Here is a 27,577-nt window from a genome sequence, read left to right on the forward strand (position 1 = left end):
AAAAAAAAAGTTACTCAGCCATTTGACTCTGAGATCAGGCCATAAGATTTCTTATAGAATAAAATGTAATATACATAAACATCTGAAACCAGCATTTTGAATACTTGTGAACACTTTTAAACAATGCTTCTGCACTAACTAGTGGTATTTCCCCACTTTGTTGCTGTTATATGAATTTTACTGCAAGGTATACCCTAGTTAGTACTTACACAGAAAGTAAGGCAATCTCTGATTTTTTCCACAGAGATGAATTCTCAGTGTTTGTAATGTGTCATTGTAAAAGGTCCGGACTCACCCCTGTGGCGCCTCCCGCTGGTCGTCCAGGGACCTAGCTCACCAGCCTCTGGAGCGCCCTCTGCAGTCCAGTGAGCTGCCTTGTCCCCTGCGCTGGCCCTTGTGTCCCTCCCAGGACCCCAGTGCCCCCCACCCTGGGTGCTGCCCCCTGGCAATACCCACACACACTGGGTCTTCCCTCCCAGGGGAACCCTCACCCGCTAACCCCACCTCACCTAAGGATAAGGCCACTGCCAGTCACCAACTAGCCCCCACTCTCTGGGGCAGACTGCAGTATAGGCCACTCATCATCGGCAAGGTTGGGTTTGGACCTGCTGCCTTGGCCTAGTCCTGGGCTGCCCTCTGCAACCCCCAGTACCCCTTGGCTGCAGCCTAGGGCTTTCCAGGCTGGAGCTGCCCAGCCCTGCCCCAGCCCACCACTTTGTGTCTAGCTCCCTGCAGCTAGGCCCTTCTCTCTCTGGAGAGAGAGAGACTACTGAGCTCCTGGTCCCAGCCTCTTTATACAGGCCATCTAGGCTCTGATTAAGGTGTGGCCCAGCTGCAGCCACTTCCCCAATCAGCCAGGGTTTTACCTTGCCCAGCCCCAGCCCTCTGCAGGGCTTTTCCAACCCCTCAGGGCAGGAGCCAGTATCCAGCCCGCTACAGGCATCAAAAGGGCATGTTTGTCACCTGAACTTTTCAGTGCCAGAGGAGAATGGCAGCCCTACAGTGCCTATCTATTCCCTTCAGAATTTGCTTAGAAAAGCAGTTCATAGAGCCTTACTGCTAGAAAAAATTCCAGTTGTGAAATCAGTAGTTGGCCATCTCTTCATCTTCCAGCAAAATAGGGAGGCCGTAGTGAACATACAAAGTGGCACAAACTCTGGGATGCAGCAGACATCTTAGAACAGTATTGTTGAGCTGCTGACTCCCCAAGTCGGACTCCAATTCCCCTTATTTGTAACCTTTTCTCCAATGACCTCCAATTGACTTAGCTCTCACATAGTGGGTGCATGGAACCTGCTAGAATGCTTGTCCTTAATAGAAACCATCTATGCAGTTACCGGGCATGCCCAGAAATTACCACATATCCTCCTCTAAATGCTTCTGGGCCTTCTAACTAAGTACCCTGCCCTCCGCACATATGCAGTGACACAGAATTCAGCGTAAATCCACATCTTCTCCTCACTGCTTCTCTCCATACATTGGACTAAAACCATCAATGGCTGCAGTACCAGCAGGTGGGTTACAGTTTATTTTATTAAGATTTTACTTTGATAAAAACATTCAATAGGGATATCATAGATCTCAGTCATCATCCCAGATCACTGCCCATTATTCCTGCATGGAGCCCTATAGATGCCAGTCAGCACACCTTAAGTCACCATAGTGCAGGATCAGGAACAGAGTTATAGTAATGCAATTATAATTACATGTTGCATTTGCTTTATAACATCCGATGAAAGAGTTAAACCGAAGCCTGGATGATATGGATATTATTACAAACTGCCCTCCATAATAAACTGGTTGCATCTGAAAATCAGGTAGTTTTTGGTGTCTACATGCCTTTATATGCTGCACCCTCAAAATTCAGGACACAAAAAGAAAGGCCTGTTTATGGTCTCTTTAAGAACGAGGTCCCACAAATCAGTTTGGTATCTGTATTTGAATGACAAAAATGATGTGCATGAGAGTAAAGATTTTATGTGCAGACATTTAAATGGCAAGAATAGCTGGCTATTTTCAAAAATTTTCCTCACTAAATATAAAAAAAATTGTCTAGTCTACTGCTTTGCTGGTGACATTTATAAGGTAAACATATAGACACCTACACTAGCTTGCTGATGTATGCCAGTGCATATAAGAAACAAAGCATACTGTTGAGAGTTACATGTCCACAGTGTTAAGCAACACTGTTAAAAAACATTTAAAACAAAAATCATGCCTACTAACTCTCAAGCTTTTGTGTAGACAAGCAGACTCACCCCTGCAGCACCTCCTGCTGGTCACCCTCAGGGAATTAGCTCATTCCAGCTCCGGAGTGCCCTCTGCCCTCCACCTGTCCTCTGGCCCCATGTCCCTCCCTGGACCCTAGCAATAGCCCATCAGTCTTAGGGTCTCCCCCTCCCTGGGGAACCCCCACCCACTATTCCCACCTCACCTCAGTATAAAGCTACTGCCAGTCATTGTCTAGCCCCACGCCCTGGGGCAGACTGCAGTATCAGCCTACTCATCACTGGCTAGATTGGGTTTGGACCTGCTGCCTTGTCCTACCCCTGGGTTGGGCTCTGTAACCCCCAGTACCCCTTGGCCTTCTGCTAGGCCGCAGCCTGGGGCTTTCCAGGCTGGAGCTCTCCAGCCTGTCCCCAGTCCCGCTCCACTCAGGTACCCAGTCTCTAGCTTCCTGCAGCCAGGCCCTTTTCTCTCTGAATGCAGAGAGAAACAGAGTCCTTGCTCCTGGCTCCCAGCCTTTATAGGGCCAGCTGGTCCCTGATTGGGGCGTGGCCCAGCTGCGGCTGCTTCCCCAATCAGCCCAGCATTCAGAGCTGCAGCCCTCTCCAGGGCTGCTTTTACCCCTGCAGCCCTCTTTAAGGGCTGATTTCAAGCCCTTCAGGGCAGGAGTGGGTGACCACCCTGCTATATTTTGCCTCAGTATATGTGCTCATACAATCATACTGTTATCTCATAAAATTTCCAGCTGCCCTGGCTTCTTTCCCAGTCATTGCTGCATATAGGATAAGGAAGAGTAGCATCGGCATTGTAGAAAAGAACAATGCAGCAGGAGAGCTCAGTGGCAAGCTTTGCATTAGTGGTCCTAAACAGCTTCCACCCCATCTATAATTGAGCCTGTGTCTCTGAGTAGTGGGTCAAATGCATGCAGGAAGGGCTCCTGAATATATAGGCCAGGCCTCAAGTAGCTGCTAGATAGTATAGGTTGAATGCCAACAGTATATCCCTTCTGTTTAAAAGCTGATGGTGACTACTGCCTTCCACTTACCTACATAGATGTTACTATTGGGAGTATTGGTTCCATTCTGATAAAGTTCAGTGCTCCTCTGAAGTTTAAAGAAATCTGCCTGATCCATTTAGGTTCTGAAATCAGGTTACAAATCTCATGAGGATGGACATTTTAAGGAGATTTTTAATACTTACTGGTTTCAACCAGATCAGGGGGAGTATCTTTAGAATAGTTATTGTTATTCTGATATTCAGATGCTTCCTCAGTTTGGTTTTTGCAAAAATCAAAGAGAAAAAAAAGATGGTTTTACTTTTCTAAGGTTCTGATTCATAAAACTTTTGGAATTTGGCTGAATGATTGGATTGCTATTATTTTATCTAAATTAATTTTCTCATCCTCTATGTAATGACATTATACTGGGGGTGGGGGGGACCCTCCTCACTTCAGGTCCTTTGTAACACCACTTAAATTAATTTTATCTTTTCAAGTAAGATAGTCACAGCTCTGCAGTGATGAATCCTGAATAGCATCTTTGAAAACCTTTCTAAAATGTGCATATCTCTCCACACCCATTTCCCTTCTGAAATATACATCTATGTATATTTTATAACTGTATTTTATAAATTAAATCAACTTCAGAGTAGTAGTAATCATTCTTCAGAATTGATGAGAATATAGGGTTTGCATTCCCCAGATTCAGTACAGTTGCCATAACCTAGTATGAAAGGGAATGATACCTGGAATGACTTTTGAAGGAAAAAAAAAATAATAATAATGGAGATATCCTATCTCCTAGAACGGACCTTGAAAGGTCATCAAGTCCAGCCCCCTGCCTTCACTAGCAGGACTAAGTACTGATTTTGCCCCAGATCCCCAAGTGGCCCCCTCAAGGATTGAACTCACAACCCTGGGTTTAGCAGGCCATTGCTCAAACCACTGAGCTATCCCTCAATTCACAAAGCTAAGCAAAGGAATTGCTTAGCTTTGTGAATAGCCAGTTACAGTTCTGCAGCTACCAAGAGAATAAAAAAGAAAAGCAGAAGAAAATATCTAGCGGCCAAAGTGAATAGCTGATCACAGACCACTGAAATTCAAGATAGCATCTTGGTCAACTGAAGTGAACACCCTTCCTTTTGAAGATGTGATTCCTGTTTTCTAATTCTTGGTTAGTTAGGAAACAGTTGTAATTTAAAAAGATGTATATTATTTGGACACGGGAAAGGGGGGAACTCAGTAGGCCTGATTTTGTTCTCATTTACACTACTTTACCTCATAGAATCATAGAATATCAGGGTTGGAAGGGACCTTAGGAGGTCATCTAGTCCAACCCCCTGCTCAAAGCAGGACTAATCCCCAACTAAATCATCCCAGCCAGGGCTTTGTCAAGCCTAACCTTAAAAACCTCTAAGGAAGGAGATTCCACCACCTCCCTAGGTAACACATTCCAGTGCTTCACCCAGTGAAAAAGTTTTTCCTAATATCCAACCTAAACCTCCCTCACTGCAACTTGAGACAATTACTCCTTGTTCTGTCATCTGGTACCACTGAGAACAATCTAGATCCATCCTCTTTGGAAACCCCTTTCAGGTAGTTGAAAGCAGCTATCAAATCCCCCCTCATTCTTCTCGTCTGCAGACTAAACAATACCAGTTCCCTCAGCCTCTCCTCATAAATCACGTGCTCATGAGTAACACCATAGGTAGTCAGTGGAAGTAAGAAGAAAATCGAGCCCAGTATCTGTCCAGTCAGGAAAATTCTTAACCCAACAACAGATAAGGTTGAAAATTCAGAGACAGACAAATATCCCATAAACTGAAATCTGGTAAAATGTAAACCCAACCACTTATGGTAGCTAAAGAACCTTTGTCACTTTTCTAAAATGTAAAGATATTCACCTCAATATTCTGGCTAAATTGCAATTTGAGTATTTGCACGCCACTTCCCGCAGCTCCCATTGGCTGGGAATGGCAAACCATGGCCACTGGGAGCTGCGAGCAGCCGTATCTGCGGATGCTCAGGTAAACAAAGTGCCTCGCAGCCTGCCAGGGGCTTACCCTGAACAAACCGCAAACCAAGTTTAGCCCCCACTTTCAGTCCTATGACTGAAGAGTGGTTAATGGGCCAGTCTACCTTCAATGGACCCTTAAAATAATAAATATTAGCTAACTATTTATGCTAAACAATGTGTTCCATCTTGTATTTAGCTGTGATGCTCAGAGTACCTTTCTAGACCTGAAGAAGAGCTCTGTGTGAATAGAAAGCTTGTCTCTCTCACCAAGAGAAGTGGGTCCAATAAAAGATATTACCTTACCCACCTTGTCTCTCTAATATCCTGGGACCGACACAGCTACAACTATACTATTTTGTTGCTGATATTTTTACTTTTGCTGACAATATTTTATGCACAGAGGTACTTTTCAATATCATGTTATGACTGTGTTTTATCCTCTTTCTGTGCTCTCTCTCCTCTAAAGGGTTCTTTTCTAATGTAATAGCTTTTCCTCATCATTTCTAGCTATTTATTTTCTTTGTTTGTGTCTTTTCATGGCTTAGTGCTGATGAGATGTAAGCTCATAAATATGCTAACTACAAATACCTGGGGATATTAAAGACAATCTTGTAAACTTCAGTTCTTTGAACTCAGATCTTCTGCAACTATACATTTTACAATGCAGCGCTCATCTTAAAAAAAAAAAAAAAACAGCCTCCTCATTAATGTTAATACTGTTTAAAAAGTTAATAATTAGAAGCAGATGCAACTACATTTTTAAAGTCCAAACTAGTGCTGCCTTCATAAAGATCAATGGTAACACAACATGTATTTTCTTATATTTTCATTTTAATATGTCTTTGTAATGAACTGCTCTTCTAGTAAACAAAAAGGTGGGATTAATCTCTAATGCATGTGATTTATTAGAGGAACACATCACTTCCCCTTGCTGTCTTTTTTTTTTTGTCCCCCAATATCCAAGGAAATCTTTCAGGTTTGGCCTACTGCCAGCCCTTGGAAACATACCTTTGTTTCTACTGACTCAGTACCTTAGGTCATTACATAGCCCCCATTACCATAGTATCTGAGCATTTCACAATGTTTGAGTGTATTTATCTCCACAGAACCCCTGTGAACGGAGGGAACTGAGACACACAAGAACTCTGGTGGTAAAAGGAATTGGACTGGGTCTCCCCAGTGCTAGGCTATCACCCTGGGCCATCTTTCCCCTTTATCCAGCACTAACTAGTGAATGTAGAGTCCAGTGTGTTTTCTGAGAGTTGTATGGTATGATATCACAAGGTGATGCACAACTGATGTACCAGATATTTCACTGGTTAGCAGTATTTTTATACTTGAGTTCACTCTCAAGATTTAACAGAAAGAGCACTTTGAGCTTTCAGCCTCTGATTATATCAATGCCTGCTGGAAAGTTTGTTTCTAATGTGTATATTTTCTGGAGTGCTGCTGCTGAAAACATACCAGCTGCCAAATTGCCCGGTGTGGTCCCTGCACTACTATTATCTAACACATGGTTTTGTAGAGCACTTTTGCATATACAGAGTATGAAATCCCTCACACACCTTCTGTTTCCTCCCCCCTCCTCCCCCCCCCCGGCCACCCAGAAGTCTTCCAAGCCCTGTTTTAGAGCTCTGAGGATTCTTCAGTTTTTACCCCTCAGAGGCCCTCTGTCATGCTGACCTTCCCACCTGTGTGTCCCAGAAGCTCAAGACTGCAAGATGGATCTCTGAATGTCAAATTGTTGCCTATGAACACCGGTCTGGGCTCTTTAATAAATATACTTTCAAACTGGAGGCTGGTGTTGGGGTTTGTGGTGTTAGGAATCAAAGGGAAAAAAACTATTTCCTTCTTTATTCTTTCTTCACCAGCATCCTCACAGGTAGAGCTGGCCAAAACTCAGGGGGTTTGGTTCAGGAAACATTTCAGTATTTCTGTATTTGCTTTTGTTCCGATTCAGCAGGGACAGTGGAAACTCAGAGAGCCCCTGCCCATGTGGGAAGTCTGGTAACCCTGAGAACTCCATCCTGGGCTCAGAGGTCTAGCAGGCTCCATGCCATGGAATGGGAGAGGCTATTGGCCCACAGAGACCCAGCTTCAGCTGGGACTCTAAAAGGCTGGCAGGTGCTCTGTTTCAGAGCTGTTGACCTTGGAACACCAGGGACTATGTTCTGGTAAAAGGTTTTGTCGAACCTGCAATAGATTTGGTGAAACTTTTTGCTCCAGCGAATCAGCATTTTCCAATTAAACTTATTTTTGTCAGAAAATTTTTAGCCAGTTCTCCTCACAAGAACTTCCTTGTAGCAGGGAGGAGCTGGTTGAAGTTCATTGGAGAGCCTCACACTGATAAGCCAGAAAGTAATAACCAAATAATGTGAGGAAGCATTGCCCTCACTTTCCAGGGCAGAACACAATCCCTAAATAGTCTCTCCTAATGTTTTCATCATACTGGATCAGTCCCTTCCCTGTTATTATTCATCCTGGGTCCTATCCTCAGTTGATGCAAATGGACATAGCCTCATTGGATTCAGTGGAGCGACACACATTTATACCAGCCAACAATGTGGCTCCAGATTTATGTGTGCATGGCTTGCCTTCAGGATACTAAAGGGAAAAGTCTAATAGCTCCTGAGTATATTAGAGACACAATTTATCCTAATTAGTTACTGTGAAGTCCATATCCACAAATCCCTGATATGAGAAAGTCAGTTTATTCGAAGAAAAATGGCTCAATATTTAGTTGGCAGCCGGTATCAAGCGGAGTTCCCTAGGTGTTGGTCCTGGGGCCGGTTTTGTTCAACATCTTTATTAATGATGTGGATGATGGGATGAATTGCACCCTCAGCAAGTTCGCAGATGAAACTAAGCTGGGGGGAGAGGTAGATACACTGGAGGGTAGCGATAGAGTCCAGAGTGACCTAGACTAAATTGGAGGATTGGGCCAAAAGAAATCTGATGAGGTTCAACAAGGACAACTGCAGAGTCCTGCACTTAGGAAGTAAGAATCCCATGCACTGCTATATGCTGGGGACCGACTGGCTAAGAAGCAGTTCTGCAGAAAAGGACCTGGGGATTACAGTGGAAGGGAAGATGGATATGAGTGAGCAGCATGCCCTTGTTGCCAAGAGGGCCAATGGCATATTGGGCTGCATTAGTAGGAGCATTGCCAGCAGATCGAGGGAAGTGATTATTCCCCTCTATCGGCACTGGTGAGGCCACACCTGGAGTATTGCTCCAGATTTGGTCGTCCCCCCCACTACAGAAGGGATGTGGACAAATTGGAGAGGGTCCAGCGGAAGGCAACGAAAATGATTAGGGGGTTGGGGCACATGACTTACGAGGAGAGGCTGAGGAAACTGGGGTTATTTAGTCTGCAGAAGGGAAGAGTGAGGGGGGGATTTGATAGCAGCCTTCAACTACCTGAAGGGGGGTTCCAAAGAGGATGAAACTAGGCTGTTCTCAGTGTGGCAGATGACAGAACAAGAAGCAATGGTCTCAAGTTGAAATGTGGGAGGTCTAGGTTGGATATTAGGAAACACTATTCCACTAGGAGGGTGGTGAAGCACTGGAATGAGTTAGCTAGGGAGGTGTTTATCTGCTGAACCTGCGGACACGGCCAAAATGCCAAAATGACCTTCATGAAGAACTTCTAGAACCCGAGATTGAAGTGATTTGGTAATGATCACTAGCATTCCCCATAAGATGCAACTGTGATTCACAGATAAGTCATGTTGACATGACATCAATTTTGTAAACTGAGGATTCTTTGGCTCCAACACTATACCTTTTGATACCATTCCCTTCACAAAAGAGAAAGCACATCATCCTTAGGGGTTTCTTTGTTGATGTCTGTGCTATTAATGGATAAAATGTTTTGTCTGAAGTTGCTTTGGGAAATGGGAGCTTGGGCATGGCAGGAGTGGCAACTGAATCCTTTTATGGAATTGAATAGTATAGGAATGAGCTGAAAGTATCAATGCCTATCATTGCATATAAGCAGCAGCTAATGACAGAATTCCCTGTTCTGGTCCCAAAATTGAAACTAATGTGTGATAATCCAGCAGCAAAGTAAAATGTCTACCACATAGATAATGCTGAGAACTTCTCACTGTATTTGTGCATAGTTCTTCTCAGGAATAGAGAATGTTCATGATGCAAATGCAATTTTTTTTCTCCAAGGTGGAAAAGAACTGCACACACGCTATATAGTGAAGCATCACAAGCCAACTGCTGTGGTAGTGAAGCATCAAAGTCTGTAAGAACTATGGCTGATGTCAAATTTCTTTGCTTTCTTAAATGCACATTCACATTCTTTAGTCCATTTCCATTTTTTCTTTGCTTGTAAATTCACGTAAAGGTTCCAATACTGTTGCCAGATTAGGCAGAAATTTACCATAGTTGTTAAGCACTTCTAACAATGAATATAAAAGTGTGACGTTCTCTGGCGGTGGCGCTTCAAGAACCTTTCCCTGGTGATGTCCTTAAGCTCATGGCATCAGTTATATGACCAAGGTATTCAAGTGAAGGTTTGAAAAACTCACTTTTTCTTGATGTACTCTTAATCCAGCATCTTCATAATGTTATAAAACAGCATCCAAATTATGAAGTTGATCCTCTTGGTTCTTTCCTGTGACAAGGTTGCCATCCAAATAGCATTAATCTACATTCAGTACTTACTGGATCCCGTCCATGACTTTCTGGAACCGGGCAAGTACCAGTGCGATACTGAAACGAAACCTGTTGTAACAAAATAAATCTTTTTGTGTGTTGATTTGGCATCTCAAAAATATCTCACAATCTTCATTTGTAGGTATGTATTGAGCAAATGCAATGTACTGAAACACTGTCCTCACTATAAATAGCAAACAAATCTTCAGTCCGAGGTACTGGATAATGGTAGTAGATAGGTAGTGATCTGCACATAAAATTGGATTCAGTGTCACTTTGAAATCTCCACAAATTCTTGATCACAGGTATGATGGGTGTTTGAAACTAGTGGCAGGGCTCCAATGTTCCCTAAACAGTCCAAATAAGCTTCTATCAAAGGCTTCAGAACGTAAAGCACAACTGTGGGCATGCTATCTTTCAGCTGACTGTCAGACTTAACAACAAGCTTCACTGACATGTTGCTCACCTGTCTCAGCTTTATTGAAAAACTTTGATATATCTGTCCAATATTTCTTGTAGATTTCAAGGTGCTTTCATGATCCTTTTGATCTCAGTCCAATTTACCTTGAGCTTCTCAAGCAAGATCTGCCAAATAATGATGGATATTTCCTTTCAATCAAATATAAGGGTAAGAATAACTGTATGTCCATCTAGTTGAACTTTCATTTGGAGCAGAGATTGGCAACCTTTGGCATGCGGCCCACCAGGGTAAGCACCCTGGCAGGCCAGGCTAGTTTGTTTACCTGCCGCTTCCGCAGGTTCGGCCAATCATGGCTCCCACTGGCCATGGTTCGGCACTCCAGGCCAACGGGAGCAGCGGGAAGCAGCACCAGCTGAGGGATGTGCTGGCCGCTGCTTCCTGCCACCCCCATTGGCCTGGGGCGGTGAACCGCAGCCAATGTGAGCTGCGATCGGCCGAACTTGCGGACACGGCAGGTAAACAAACTGGCCCAGCCCGTCAGGGTGCTTACCCTTACGGGCCGCGTGCCAAAGGTTGCCGATCCCTGATCTGGAGTATCCCTTTTGGGACTAACTTACTCTGATATAAGTCTTCAAAACTATGAAGGTTTCTTCCAGAGGAAATTGTGACAAAGTCCGGTGATAGATAGATGTAGAAATCAGTGAAATGGCAAGTCCAGTATCAAGCTCTATTCTTACAAAGACTCCTTCAATCAAGGAACCTCATGCCATCTCTTACTCTAGCTTCTGCTGACACGTGTAGTGCTAGATCTTGGTCAATGTCACTCAAGCTTCCCCCCCTCCACACGTTATTCTGACTTCTAGCCTTTCTTAGATTCAGTCTTAATGGGTATCTTCTTGGATGGACAGTTCCTATGTGTTGCTGGTCATTGAACTGCGCTACTGGTGATGTGTCCTTTCTTTTGGCATTTTCTGCAAATAAGTTGATGTGTCCGGCAATCCTTCTCAGAATGCATACTTTGTGCACAACTGCCACACAGAAATTTCCCCCGGGTCTTCTGCCTCACCAATTCAGGAGATGAACTTTTTGTTCATACTAAATTCTAGGCATCCTTCTCTGTGGATTCCATTTCAATTGCTACTTCAACAGCCTTTTTTAATATAACCACTTATACAGCAATAACTTTTTCTAGATCTAGTCACTGAGTAATCCAGAGACAAACTCGTCATGCAGGGTGTCATTTAAAGTTTGTCCAAATTAACAATTCTCCTGCTACTTCTGTATAGCAACAACTAACTTTGCTACTGATTCTCCACTTCTCTTACGTCATTAATGAAACTGATATTATTCTCCTATCATTCATGGGGTAGGAGAAAAATGTTCCTGCATTGCTACAGTAGTTGTACAATAGTTTCAGGCACAGCTGGAGACAATAGGTCCTTCAGCAGTCCATGTGCCTTCAGACCCATCACTGTCAGCAAGGTTTAACTCATTCATTTGGAATGGTGTTTCAGGTCACAGATTGCTCCAAACATTTGTGCTATACCACCCGTTGTTCACGGTTGTCATTGAATTCACCAACATTGCCCCCAAAATTGTCATTTCTCTGCTCTCCTGTTGGACTTCACCACCTAATGGATGTCTTCTCTGCCACAGGGAAACTGTCATTTTTGTTACAGCACTTGACCTGCCTCTTCTGGCTGAGTGCCAACACTGTAGACTGGAGAATTCTTCCTTTGGCTGACTATACATGGGTTCCATCTCCTCACTATAGACGCACAGTGCAAGCTAAGTTGTGTCTCTGCCTGCCTGCTTGGATGAGGTCCCATTGCAGTTTTGTTTGTAATAGCATCAGCCTCCTCTTTATCTGGTTGATTCATGCTGTCCCAGCAGCAAAAGCAGTAGTCTGTCACCTTGTACCTCTAGGTACCTCTAGGTAAACATCACCCTTTTTTATAGTATTTGCTTACTCTTTCTTCTCAGGAAGAAGCAGCACTGGACACCATTGGGTGTATAAATCCCTAGTCACCAAAAGATATATTTGGACCCAGCAGAGAAGGTGATACAGACAGGTGGAGCTCCTTTAAGCACAGCTAGCTGCCATGGCAACTTTTATTATTCTGGCTGCAAAACTGAAACCAACACAAAACTGAGATTTTTTTCACTGGATTGCGGGGGGCGGGGGGGTTAAATATTTAAAGGGACAGGACATCACAGAATCATTCTAAATCTTTATCAGACCATTATGGTAATTTTACTAAAGCGTTTGCTTTATATTTTTTGTCATTTATGGTGATTTACTAAGATGATAACCACTTTGCACATAGCTGCTGATAAAACAAGTTATCTGCTGAGAAAGCATACGGCTTTGGGGAGGTGAAATTCAGACATTGACCTAGAACTAAGGCACATAGCTTGAAATCCAGCCCTTCCGTGGCTGCTACACCAAGCTATTGCATCAGAACAGTGTGCCTCCTTGTAAACAGAACACCAGGCCTGCCCCAGAAGTGTCATCCACCCCTGCTTGAGTCAAGGTGGAATCCATTAAAGATGGTTAGGAATTTTACAACAATGGTTTTTCAATGATTTGTCTAAACCAGAACTGTTCATGGGAAAGGGTCAGTTTTGAAAAATCTCCTCACTTGATTTTAACAAAAAAAAGTCAAAATTGTCAAACTGTACCGTTTCCTGCCTAACTTTAAAATCCACTTCCCTAGCTCAATGCACCTCTGTATGGCTATTATGCCCCAGTCCCACACTACCACAACATAAGGTTGTGGAACACATAACCCTGTGTTTGAGCAATAAGAAGAAATGGTTCTGTATAATTGTTCCAGCCTAACTACATCTTACAAAACAAGCACTTTGGAGGAAAATATTGCCATGGGACTGTTTTCAGCAGGGATGCTCAGTGAAAGACTTTGTTCTGTATTTCAGGCAAGCTGTGCCTTTCAATCACATTAAGGAACTGGTACATTAAGGAAGAATCCAGTGCTGGACTAATTGCTTTAGAACTCAAACATGTAAGATTCCACTACAAAACAATTCTTGAAAGGATTTTTTTTTATATACAGAGGGGAAAACAGGATTTATTTCCCCTAAAAACAGCAAGTTGCTTAGCAACTGAAAAACCCTGCAACATTTTTAAAAATCTAGCAAAGTCTATAAATCAAGTTAATCCCTGATGTAACTCTGCTGAAGACAGTTGAACTACAGAAAGGAATAAACTGGCCATCACTACTAGTGCATCCCAACTGATTTCAATGGAACTACATGGGTGTAACTAAGTGCAGATTTTTGCTGTATATTTTCTAGGCAATACCACTCAAATTAACCACACTGACCCATGTTATGGCAAAGAATGAGGTTCAACTGATATGCTTTGACAATTATGTTAGCATTGAAACTTAAAGATTGTAACCCTGGCTAAACTCCCAAACAGGGGATAAAACTACCCATATCTAGAGTGGATTATGGGAGGGAAGGTGTCTACTGTAGAATCATTATTCCCTTTCTCATCCACATGGGTGAGGGATAGGCAGGCAGGAGTGGTAAGTGGGCAAAGCTTTGGCTCCATCAGCAAACATGCCTCCCACCGCAAGTAGTCTGTCCCAGGTATGGAGCTTGCAAATGGCTCATGTCTGAAAAACAACCACTGCCCACCATATCAAACTAATATATTAAATAACTAATTCAGCCTCATGTTTTTGAATATCCTAAAAGACTAGGTACATTATATAGAGTCTGATTCCCTCAGGTCTTGTGAAGTAAGTTAAACCTGTTCAAAATGGGTATAAAACATTACCAGATCAGAAAGGTGTAAATGAGAAGGTTCAAAGCAGTGGAGAATCAGGTCCAGTAATGTTCTCTCAGTATGCCTGTAAGATATATTGGAGTTACCTAATATATACCACAAACGGTACAAGTACTTTAAATTAAAAAAGTCAAAATCTTTTTTTGTTTGTTTTCTGGAAGGGTGTGTACCTCAGCTCATGGCGAAAAAATCCACTTTTCAAATTCATCCAACAAAAGCTGGCATCCTTATTGCCTAATGCTTGAAGTTGAATGATTCTTAGTTATTGACCGACTAAAGTGGAAGGGACTTGTCTATGGTATATTGAAATAAAGTCTCTAGAGATATTATTTTATGAATTGAACTGTAAGAACATCTCAGATGGTAAGTTTTCAGTTTGCCCTATTATAGAGAGATGATACTTAATGTTGCAGAGTGGTACTCCATAAATGCTGTATCTAGCCCCACTATGACTTTGGTTCGCAAAACTGGTTTGGCCTGAAAATTAAAGAAAAAGGCTTGAAGAGTTTGAGTTTTAGGTCATAACAACTATTTTAATTTGCATCTAAAATTTCTTTTGGTCCTTCTAACTCAAAAGCAGTAAATTTCTACCCTTTCACATGTTCCTGTTGCATCTAGCTCTCCACCTGTTCCAGGGGAAAAGGGAAACTCTGACAGTGCAACCTCAAAGTTGGGGAATGGGGTTGGGGTGCCTAACTTATAGTAATGGGGAGTGGGGAGTGGTTACAGCATTGGTGCTGAGACCAGCTGTGGAAGGGTGAGGCACTCTCCAGCAGGTGGAAACAATTAAGGAAGGAATCACGACCTGCACTGTATTATCATTGCCAATTAGTTTGCAGATGAGTTAAGTTCATAAAGTTGTGGCTTGACTAAACTCCATTCCTTACATCTTTTTTTTCCCTATGTGTTCTGGACAATGGCTTCTCTTTCTCTAACCAGGATCCACGGAAAACTGACAGTCCCATTTCCACTCTCAGCACACCATTGTGAGACAGGTGTGTGGAAAGACAAGTGTTGTCCCTCTACACAACACCATGCTGTGCATGTGTATACACACACACACACTTTTGATTAGCAGGCTTTGGGCCTCCTTTTTTATACATTTATGTCCTTGTTACCATTCTCTTCCCTTCATTTCAAGTCCCATAACAGATGATAATGGAAAGTCATTAAAATACCTTTAAAGACATAAAGCCACCTAATTTGGTGAATTCCCCCTCCTAATTTGATTTGTTTTAGCCACTGACTATTAGTTATATGAGAATTAATAGAATTGTAGTCCATCATGCCACTTTTATTCTAATATTCCTATGGTAGGACCATAAGAAAAAGAAAAGATATAAAATAATCCCTCTGGTATATTGCAATTGCAGCTTCTTATCAGATCTGTATTTATAATGACTGTATTTTTACCAGATCAGCTAAGTGATCATTTAATGTGATTGGCAACTTGATCACCTCCACAGGGAGTTAAAAGTTGGAGCATTTGAGTAATTATCTGGTATTTCTGCTTGTATAACAGTGATTGAATTGTCACATTTCAAGGTGTAATCCAGACCAGTGTGAGGTTGTGTCACCATCTGCCCCATGACCTTGTGAGCCTCACAATGCTTTGCTCTTGTATCTCCCAACCAGGTACTCTCACACACAGCCTAAAAGGATGCAGGTCACACCCTAAGTGTCTGTGTATAGCTGCAGCCCTGGTCCAGCAACTGTGATCCCAGCATTCTGTCAACAACACTTCAGTTACACTCTGGCTTCCACCAGCCTTGGTTGCTAATTGCAGGGTGACCCCACAAACTCCCAGTCCTATTTTTTACCCAAAACATGTATTCTGCACTGTCCGGCCCTTACTGCAGGGTTCCAAACTGGTTTTTAGTGAGGAATCAGAAATCTAGGTTGAAGTCTCAGTTCCGGCAAGCAGAATGAAAAATGTCTTTCTCTCTTGCATCAAAAGGAAGTTGTGTCTTCATTCAATGACCATTCTTCATCTACCTTGCCCTCTGTATCATTGCTCTTATAGCTCCAAATCATGTGGTGGCTATTAAAATTACCTACATACATAGCCAGGTGATAAAGTTGTGGTAGTGGTGGAGAACGCCTATCTGTATTCAGTGGCTTAAGCACATTAACTGCTGTTATGTTCCCAATTCTTATTGTGATGATAAATGTTCCGGAATTGCTCCTGGCATCTAGCATGCATTATTCTCAGTGCCCTGTTTGACACATGTGGCAAGTTAGTGTTTCACAGGATGGAGAGAAGAGATGAGATTGTAGCTGGCAATCCAGATACATGATTGTTGAGTGCCATTTTTCATATGGGTTCCTTGCAGGGCAATGGCTTTGATCATTGTCCACACAATGAGAGCTAGGTGGTCACTTTTAGATCAGGACACACCTTTAACATTTAACTGGGAAATTCATAGAGTTGAGCCTGTGGTTCTCTTAGAGCAGGGATCGTCAACCTTTGATTTGTGGCCCATCAGGGAAATCCACTGGTGGGCCAGGACAGTTTGTTTACCTGCAGCGTCCGCAGGTTTGGCTGATCACAGCTCCCACTGGCTGTGGTTCACTGTTCCAGTCCAATGGTGGCTGTGGGAAGTGGCCGCCAGAACATCCCTCAGCCCATGTTGCTTCCCGCAGCCTCCATTGGCCTGGTACGGCGAACCGCAGTCAGTGGGAGCTGCGATCGGCCAAACCTGCAGACGCTGCAGGTAAACAAATCATCCCAGCCTGCCAGCGGATTTCCCTAATGGGCCGCATGTCAAAGGTTGCCGATCCCTGACTTAGAATGACTGTGGAAGGAGTCACTTTTTGTAGGGGAGCTATTTCCATTGTTGTTCAATCTGGGACTTGGCTGAGTGGTGTTCAGATGCCAATTTCATGACATTGCTTGTGCCTAAACATATCAAATAGCCACAAGAAAAAAAAAAAAACATTCCTGGTGTCTATTGTAAAAGATACACCCCATGTTGAAATCCAGAAACAGAGAGGCTGTTAAAGGAGTAACAAACATCAGGTTACCCCAAAACTGCAACATTCCTATTAGAGTCACTGAATTTAGTATTCTGTCAAAGGTGGATTGAGATGGTTGAAGTTCGTGATTTTTCTCACTCCAGCAGCAAAGCTTGTTTATTATTGTGTCAGCTGGCGACTACAGACCCAGTGAAACATCAAAACACTGCACCCTTAGCTGATTCAATCACAAGAACACATCTTATGATTTCAAAAGCATTAGCAGACAAGTCTATTAAATACAAATTGTGCAAAGAGCTTTGATAAATAGGTCACTATATGCCTCATCCTCCTCCATCCCCCCCATCATAGCCCTTTACTGTTGAGGAGGTAATCAAGGCCCTGTTACTCACAAAAGCCAGGAAGGGTGCAGAACCTGATAGTATTTTTCCAGAACCTCTTAAAAACCTTGGAGACAACAAATGGAAATGACTTACAGCTCTGTTCTCTAATATCTATTCCTCAGGGTTTATCCCAAGAATCTGGTACAAGGCTGTGGTTATTCCACTCCCAAGCCTGGGAAGGCAACCAATAATCCCTCGTTGTATCAGCCCATATCAGTCCTCTGCACATCATAGGAGCTCATGAAGAGAATATTGCTGGTAGGGATGCTGCTGCTTGTAGAAGCAATGTACCAAGTGAACAAGTGGGTTTCTGGCCAGGCTGCAGCTCCACTGCCCATGTATTAGCCCCAACAACACACACTCCAGGCAAGATTCCAGTAAAAGCTGCCTCCAAGATAAGGCAGATGAGACTTGATCCCATCCTGAAATATCTTGATATGACATTAGTATACAGTCTTACCAACAGGACCTCAGAAATATCTATGAAAACAAAGAAGCTTGTAAATCTCATCCAGAAATTGGCAGTAATGACCAGCTCAAGGCAAATCAGGCCAAGCTCATCCTCATTGCTCCAGCGTTGCTGAGACAGTGCTGATTCTCAGTTTCTCAGACCTCCTTGCTCTGTCAGTTCAGCCTCCCATACCACTTCCTCTCCATCCTGACCTGTTCACCCAGAACCACAGCCACACCCTCCATCCTAAGCTCCCTGCATCTTATAGAGTGGCTGCTGCATGGCGGAATGAAGTGGAAGAGCAGTGCTCAGTGGCGGTCAAAAAAGTCATATTCAACAGTAAGAAGTCCTCCACGAGGACGGCCTACTTAGCTGGTTGGAAGAAGTTTTTGGTGTGGTCCTTGGCCTGTGACACTCAACTGACAGGGGCTTCCATCCAGGACACCATGGAGTCCTTGCTACATCTTCAGAAATCAGGTCTTGCGGTCAGTTCACTCCATGAAGGAACAAGCAACATTGATAGTGTTCCTCAGTGACTGGGCATTTGCAGGGTTGCCATGTAGTCATCCATACATATGTTTACAAACCATCCAGAACAGATGCAGGCCTCAGAAGGGCAGTCCTGAAATCTCTCTTTCAGTAGACTCTGAGCCCCGCCTTTGGATTGGGATACTGTTTGTGAGTCACCTAAGTAGAATTCATGTCTGCATCTACATTAAGAAGAAGAAATGGTTACTTACTGTAACTGTGGTTCTTCGAGATGTGATGCAGATGTGTATTCCACAACTCATCCTCAATTCCCTCTGCATCAGAGAGTTTCCTCTCATGAGCTTTTGGGTTTGGGCAATACTACCTTATTTACCGGGGGAGAGGCCACAGCCACAAAGTGCAAGTGCTGGCCTCTATGGGCACTGCTAAGCAAAAATTTCCAGCTCTAGCATCCTGGGTACATGTACACCTAAGTGAAATACACAGCTGCATCACATCTCATAGAACAACAGTTACAGTAAGTAACCATTTCACATCACTTCTCAACTCTCATTTTAACACTGTCGTGTGGATTTTTATAGGCACAGTAAAAACAATGCCTCAAATGGGGCTTCCCCTATTGCCACATGTCCTCCCATCCCAAATCCACTGTGACATGAGAATACTTTCCCTTCATATTTGTGGGATGAAGGATCTTCCAATACATGAGGACCTAAATGACATACCAAGATTCCAACTCAAATCTCAAATACCTTTTTGGCTTGCAGTGCAAGAGCTTGAAGGCTTGGGGTTCACCCCCAAAGATCAATGGCTAGCAATGCCACTTTCCTAAACAAACACCTCATTGAGGATCCAACCGAAGAATTCAGTGGCTTTTCACTCCCTCAGAAAATATAGTCCTATTTGAATTGAATCTGCACATCAAATGGCAGATGCACCTACCTTCCTTCTCCATAAATGGGAACTTTAGACAAAGCCTATGTGTGTCTGAAGAAATGGACTTCAAACTATGCAACATGTCATAAATCAATGTCCTAAATGATCATATTCCATCCACTTTGCATCACCTATGCAATTAAATGGATTGCCAATCTAGACTTGGACATCTAACATTGCTGTTTCTGAACCCATACAAAAAAAGAAGTACCACAAAATACCCATTTATTTTCTGAATGAGTCAATATATTTAAGTTAAGTAGACACTTCCAGAATGTTAATGTTTTGGTTTAGATTATAAAGACATTCTTTTTTGCCTATGTTTAAAAATTCTAGCTATAAAATAATCAAAAGTAATTTTGTAGATGCTATTTTTTCAAAGTTATTTAACCAATAGTTAATCCTTTCTCTGTTCCTTTATTGTACTACAATAATTAATTGTTACACTAACTAATGATATATTTTGTACAAATAATTCTATTATTGTGTGTTCTGACAGAATGTTTTCCCACAAACTAACAAAGAAAAATAAATACAGACATCTAATTTTGTAAGCAGAATGTGTATATTGAAGTAATCAATTTTTTTTTAAACTTTTCAGTGAGGTATATTAAAATCTTGAGATATCAGGGATTGCATGTAAGCTTCTGAATATGGGAAAAGAAGCTGGTTAAAATGCAACTATTAACTGCAGACTGAAATATGAATTCATTGCAATTCATGTGATAAATCTTCTCTCCATACAATTAAAAAGAGCATTATTCCTGCATCAAATATATCTAACAAACATAAACAACATTTTACAAACATTTTTACATTTTACATTTGCGAATTACATTTTTTCCCCTTTATACTAACAAAGCACATAATGTTCTGTAAGATCTGATGCCTGTTTTAGGTTTCTACCTTTGCACAATTCATTTTTAATAACTGGAGCAATATTCAAATTGGCTTCAGCCTGTATATTTTAAATTTTCCCATGACACTTTTTCAAAATGTTATCGTGCTGAAAATAGGGTTTTGTTTTTTGAGTGGAGATAGACATTGATAAATTATGGTGTAAATCATAAATACATATGATTTATTCACTCAATAAACCCTAAGGCTCAGCTATGATACATTAGCAAAATATCTTTATGTGGGGTGGAGTAAGTCTTGGCCAAGGTAAATAACTCTTTTTTTCCCATGCTAAAGTCGCTTTCCCAGCCCATAATTATCTATCTGAATTGCTAATTACCTCAGCAACCATTTTTCCATTCAATGTTTTCTTATAACTATAATCCCAAAGGAACTTACCTTGGTTCCTGTTTTCTCTATGCTAGTAAGTTAAGGAGAGGCGCAATGTCCCTGGGAAGAAGGGGGGCCAAGTGCAGACTCGGAGTCTGCTAGACAACCAAGAGGGAGAGAGGCTATTTCAAGTGATAGAGGCCCCTGTGGGTCAGGAGAGTCTAGCAGGAGTGTCTGAATGGCCATCAATATGCCTTTTCTGAGGAGGAGCAGAGTCTGAGAGAAAAGAGGGATTAGAGTCAAATGACTGATAATAAAAGCACCGGAAGAAGAGCTAGCCTCACTGATAAGGAAGGTCCCCAGTGAGATGCCCTGACCATGGGAGAACTGGAAGAGGGAAGAAGCCATTTAGGAGATATATGGAGCCAGCCACTGAAAAGGAAGGACCTGCTTTTTAGTGAGCTTATGAGTTGTAGGGTGCATGAAAGTTTCCCCCTGAGAACTAGCTCTAGGTGCCTGGAAGCAAGATCCCTCAGCTTGATCCTTTCCCTGTTCAAGGTAACTCCCAGTTTAAAGAGTTTTGTTGGGAAAACTTCCTACCCAGCCAGTGTTAGTTAGTCCTTCAGCTCCCTACATAAATCAGTTACCAAATGGCAAGTGCTATGTTGGCTGTTAGTTCAGGTTGCCCACTTGCTGTGATTGTATCTGAGTTCTGGGGTAGGAGATTAGAGTTAGGATTTTTAGGATACTTATTACAATCTGCACCTGATCCCTGCATCCCTTCATGATCTGGGGAAATCTTAAAAACAGAAGGAGCCTCATTCCTGCATGAAGCGAACCCCTGCCAACTGCGATTGTCAACCCCTCTGCATTTGCAGAAATTCATATCTGCACCTGAGGCTCATTCATGGAGTTGTGAGTACATCATCTTAAAGGCATATGATCAGGAAAATTGTTTGTGAGACCCCCTATTCCCTGAACTGTGTCCTCAAGCCAAGAGAGTAAGGGCTTGGTGATTTTATTAACTGCTGCCTATTAAACCTATTGAGGGACTTACCATCTTATCCCCTGTGTGAGTTGCTTATTGCTGCTACGGAAGATATCACTGTGATAGATTCATCAAGGGCACCTACTAAGTTTGCCTACCAACCTCTCACTATGTCAGGTCACTTGACTAGGGACATGAATGGGTATTATCAGTGTCGGCATTGGAGACGCTGAGTTTTATTCTGTTATATTTACTTCCTCTGTAATAAATTTACTCTATTAGATATATTGTGTGTGTTTGTGATATTTCTTGGGAGCCTTCAACTATGAAGCAAGCAAACAGGGGTTACACTGTGGTTAGAATTTTCCTTCCAAGCTACCCTGGTAGCCCTTCCAGGAAGGAGTGATGGGGGTGGAGGCACTGCCAAGTAATTTCATATGGGAAGAAAATAAGGAAATTACTCCCTGCTGAGCTGCAGGTGGGATCCAGATGACGCTTGTCCTGTCCATCAAAACCCATAAGGAAACTGACATTAAAGGAAGAAATCAGGTGGAAAATGGTGCTACGTAATAATAGAAAACATTAGATGGGCTGGCTGATCTAGGCCACTAAGGACTGAGGACATGAGAGATTTCTAACGCCATTTTATAGATTTTTCTCCTTATCCAGCCATTCTATTTATAATACTATGAGGGATTGTGGGCTTTTAGCTTCTCTCTATGTGAGAAATATTTTTGCATCCAAGCTGCACTATTTTAAGTGTATCCAGAGTATATAGTGATGGGCAGCATGTTAATGCTTTTAATAATAAAATACATTTTGAACATCATCAGGATAAAACTTGGCAGAAACCAAAAAGGGCATTTTTGAGTTTTCTGAGCATGAACAAAAATTTAGATCTATTTCTTGGTGGGGTAGGGAGGGTTGTTTTTGGTTGTTGTCCTCCCTCCCCTCCGGCAATTAATCTTTTTGTTGATGCACAAATTATCCAGTGAAGTGTGGTGTTTTGCTGAATTAACAAAACATTTGAAGGTTGAATATGCCATGTATAACTATTCTGCCCATATTTTTATATGTACATATGGAAATAAACACTCACATTCATCTTATTGATTACATTCAAATGAACATGTGACATGTTTATTCAAATCTGAGAATATATGCATTTGTTTTCGGACACCTCCATGTGAATTTCAGGCCATCCACTGTAGGGCCATACTCTGAATTCATGGCCTGCTTGAAGCAAGTTAGGGTTTCAGGGCAGGAACACAGAATTGGGCCTCTAAACTACGATCATTCTTATTCACTTTTGGCATCAATGCATCACACCTATGTAGGCTCTAGTTTAGACTTGCACATGTCATCAAACTTTGTTTTGGGTAAGTAAGAAACTTTTGAGTGTAAGCAAGGCAGTAGTGTCTTTTTCAATGTGACATGTCATAATTTTCTCTTTTATATATTTGAAATAAATGTTGTTTTCACACTCCCTGTAATATTTATCTTCATGCACCTTTTCTCGATTAAAAAAATCATTGTTAGAAATATCTAAGGATATTGAAAGACAAGTACATTAATACACCATTGTGACTGAGATGTGACATATACATACATCAGGAAATTCCACATTTTTGGAGCCATGCTAATTTATACTAGCTGAAAATCTGGTTCATGGTTCTTCAGCATCCATAATTAAATCACATTGCTCAGTTATATACAATAACAGATTATACTACAGAAAGATTTCCACAGATTTCTAAGCATGGGACTAGGAGCGAAGAATTCACAAACTATAATCCCATTTCATGCAATGATTGCCACCATGCCTTGAGCACATCACTTAAGGATATTTTTTTAAATGGCCTATAATTTTAGATGTCTCACTTTTGGGGTATCCCGCTTGAGACACATGGGCCTTAATTTTCAGATGTTGATCATCTGCACCTCCCATTGACTCCAACTGGAATTGGGAGTGCTTTGTAACTCTGTAAATTAGGCATTAGAAATCTCATATTGGGCACCTAAACCAAGGCACCTAAAACTAGAATCTGCTTTCAAAAATGTAGGCCTTAACCTTTCTGGTTTTCTTGATAGGTTAAATGTGGACAATAATACCTACCTCAAGGACTATTAGTAACTGAGTCTGCCGAGCCCATTCATCTTCCTCACATACAAAGTCCCTCTGAACTTTTGTGAGCAAGGCAAGCAGCCATCGACCAAGTGTCTATTGTGCATTTTGGAGATTGAAAATGCAATGTGGGACTGATCCACAACCCTTTGAAGACAATGGGAGTCTTTCCAATGACTTCAGCGGGGTTTGGATTATGATCTTTGAGAGTTAAGTATTACAACATGGAAAAAAAAAAAAGTTACCCTTGCCCAGGGAACAATAAACCAGCGCCTTCAGTTTGGTACAATGTAAAATCCTAATTATAACATTAAAATAGTATATTGCTTCTGATAAATATTTAATTTAGTCATTTTCTTTGTCCATATTGTTTTTCCTCTCTCATTAATAGTAAAACTACAAAAAAAAATTAAAAAGATTTCCATGTACGTTTTGTACTTTGCAAACTATGGCCTTAATTCTTCTCCCCCTGATTAATTTAACCAAATGAGAAATGAGCAACATGTGAGTAATTTACAACCAAAACCATGAGTGATATTGATTATGCCTGCAGTCAGATAACTTGCATTAACATCTCTTGTCTTCCCTCCAAGTTCATCAAATGGACAATTCCCCCATAAACAAATGGAGATAGTTTATATACCTTTTAACAACAGACAAACAATTTTACATCCTTCTTAAATCAAGTAGTTCTAGTAATCAAATATATTACATGTAATTCTGAATTCTAGTCACATCCCAAGGAGCCTAATTCTCAGTTACATTTAGGACCCTACCACTCTGACAGCTGGAGTGAAGGGGCCATAAAGTGAGTTGAACCAGCCCCCGAGAACATCCACTGCACAGGAGCCTCCCTATTCAGTGTAAAATTGATGTAAGAACTCCCAACCCACAGTGCGGGGGTGAATCAGAGGTGGGGCAGGAGCCTGGTCAGATTCATTGCACCATAGCTACTCTCTGCTTCCCAAAGCCAATAGAAGCCAGGAGAAGCAGAACATAAATTGAGCAAACCTGCAACTTGGGTCTTACAGTGGGGGGTTGTGCAGTCACAGATCACAAGTGCAGGAATACAGTAACTAATAATCAGGCCCCTAGTCCTTTTTTTGTGGGAGAGTTTCTTAAATTGTGACACAATTGAAGACAACATTAAAAGTGTACCACCTCTCTTAAACAGCCTACCCTTCGATATCATATGTGATATGTTTGGCTGATTGCTCCTCTGAAGTCACCTGTCACAGAGCAAATGGAAATAGCTTCTTTGTGTAACACTGAGGAAGCATTGCCTGGAGGTTTTAAGAGTAGTTGTATTTTTCTCTTGATATCAGATTCTCAGTGATTCATTAACTGAAGTTTTCATTCTCATGTTCCTTTTGATTTGGGGGGATTATACTTTATCCCTTATAAATGCTGAAACACCTTTGGTTCCATGAATGGTTGCTTAATTTGTGTAAGACAGAAGGGCCTGTATTTACGAATGATAATATTCACCACAGTACAATTGAAATTAAACAACCTGTTAACGGGAGGGTACTAATGATGTCCAAAATTAATTTAGCAGATCTAGACGGTGACAATATTGGCCTTATCTAGTACATTGGACTGAATTATAGATTATAAAAAAGAACAATAGAGGTGTATTCCTTCATCACACTGTGAGCTTTCATAGAAGATAGCCCTAGCATGGCACAAAGGTTCAGATGTGGACCCGGTATGCTGCTGCAGCAGTGTAAAAAAAGCCATTAGAGATCAATGCAGGCCAGAGGAGAATTCCCTATTGTGAAGGCTTTGTTACTCCTTAGGGCATTTGTGCCAAAAAAGATAAAAATTCTGCAACAAAAAATTAAAAATTCTGCCCACAATATTTTAAAATTCTGCAAATTTTATTTGTCAAAGAAATGTGGAGGCTCCACCATGGCACTGGGGAGCACAGGCCACTGGCTGCACAGAGGTGGGGGATCCCTGTGCAGCTTCTCCCCCTCCCCTGGAACACAGACTCAGCGGTGAGGCTGCACCCAATCCTGACACAGCACAAGGACCGTTCCTGCCCCAGAAACACCCCAGAGCCCTGCCCCTCTGTGCCAGGTGCACCAGGTGTGAGCAGGCAGGCTCAGCAATGCAGGATCCATGTGTGGAGGACTTAGTTTGGGGGATCCAGGTGTGGGTTGAGAGGGCTCTGTGTGGGGCAATCAGGGTGTGGGCAACTCAGTGGGGGATCCAGGTGTTGGGGGATCTGGATACACAGGGGCTTGTTGGAGGGTTCTGGGTGCAACGGTAATGGGGGTATGGGTGTGGGGATCTCAGTTGGGGGGTACAGATGCGGGGGGAGCAGAGCTCAGTAGGGTTGGGATCCATGTACACCTGGTTGGGGCTCAATAGCGAGGGGATCCAGGTGTGGGTAGCTCATCAGGGTGGCCCAGGTGCAGGGGGAGTGAGAGGATGCGGGAGCAGCTCCCTGTAAAGTGATCCCTCCCCCTGCAGCTGAGAAGCGATGGGTGCAGGAAACATGGGGGCTGAGAGGGGGAGTTTGCAGAGCTTTCTACAGCTGGGGGAGAAATCTGGAGTGGGGGGTCTGACCTGGCCCCGGAGGCCGTGCAGGGGAAGAGGAAGTCCTGTCCTCCCCAGCCCAGCCGGGATAAGCAGCCGAGCCCAACGCAGGGTAGGAGCCACCCACTGGGTCTTCCCCAGTCCTGCCCCCTGCCCCAGAGTGATTTACCTCTCTGCTGGCTGCCCTGGGCACCTGAAACATACCGCTGGGGAGGGTTGCATGACTGCTTTTGTGGCTTCCTTTTGTTTCCCCATCAGAAAGACATTTTTTCTGTGGGGAAGCAAAGAAATATGCGGTGGGACATAAATTTTGCTCATGTGCTGTGGTGCAGAATTCCCCCAGGAGTACTTTGTGCAGGGTGACATACACTGCTCTATGTGCACCCCTCTGCCCCACCCCCCCGCAGCAAACCCTTGTATAGAGTACAGGGGCAGGAGGGAAATGTTGTGGGGGAGATCAGGGGTCTGTAGTGCTATGCACTGCAGAGATTCAAAGTGGTTGTCACGTAGGCACTCAGATATCATAGTGATGGCCAAAGTGAGAGAACTTAATAAAAGATACTGGAATAAAATGTGTAGTCCTACACAGAGTGTGTTACAGACACCTTGTCAAAAGCATACACGTACATTTGTTGTCTCTTTGCTGAGCAGCAGCAGATTTCAGTGGTCATGCAGGTCACTTTCCCATTGCAGTAGAAACTGCTTCTGCAGAGCTAAGTATTAAATAAAAAAATTATTTACAAAGTATGAAGAATTCATTTGTACCTGCAACATATGGAGTAGCCAACTTCACACAGGCAACTCCCTCTTTCAGAAACCTCAGTGCAGGTCCCACTTCCCAGTCACCAAGAGGCAGCTGTCTTGGTCTCTGTCTCACCCTATTATTTAGCACACACTGTTTTCTTTTCCTGCCTTTACCGCTGGAAGCCTCCTAGCACAAAACTGCTCTCCACTGATCCAACCATACCTAGCAAACCCCTGTGCCCTGGTCATTCAAATTTCTGTGCAGCCTTGCGTTTGCCTTTGGTTTGGGCAGAGAGATGTGCCTGTGTTTTGGGTTTGGACACTGCTTTTATTTCAGTCACTTCTTTACATTCATCCTGAGTGAAAGGGGGTGGTTACACCCAACCTGTAATAACAACCCACACAACAATACTTTCAGGTTTTTATTTTAGATTATGGCCCCAAATCCAGCTCCCTCATCTTTGAATATGGAGATTCTTCAGAGAGTGGAATGTATGCTGTTTCCCTGTCAAAGTAGGTGGAGAATTCCAGGGAGATATATATTCACAAGGACGCTTAGAATTCAGCTGTA

The sequence above is a fragment of the Malaclemys terrapin genome, chromosome 1 (assembly GCF_027887155.1).
Source record: "Malaclemys terrapin pileata isolate rMalTer1 chromosome 1, rMalTer1.hap1, whole genome shotgun sequence".
Taxonomy (NCBI): Eukaryota; Metazoa; Chordata; order Testudines; family Emydidae; genus Malaclemys; species Malaclemys terrapin.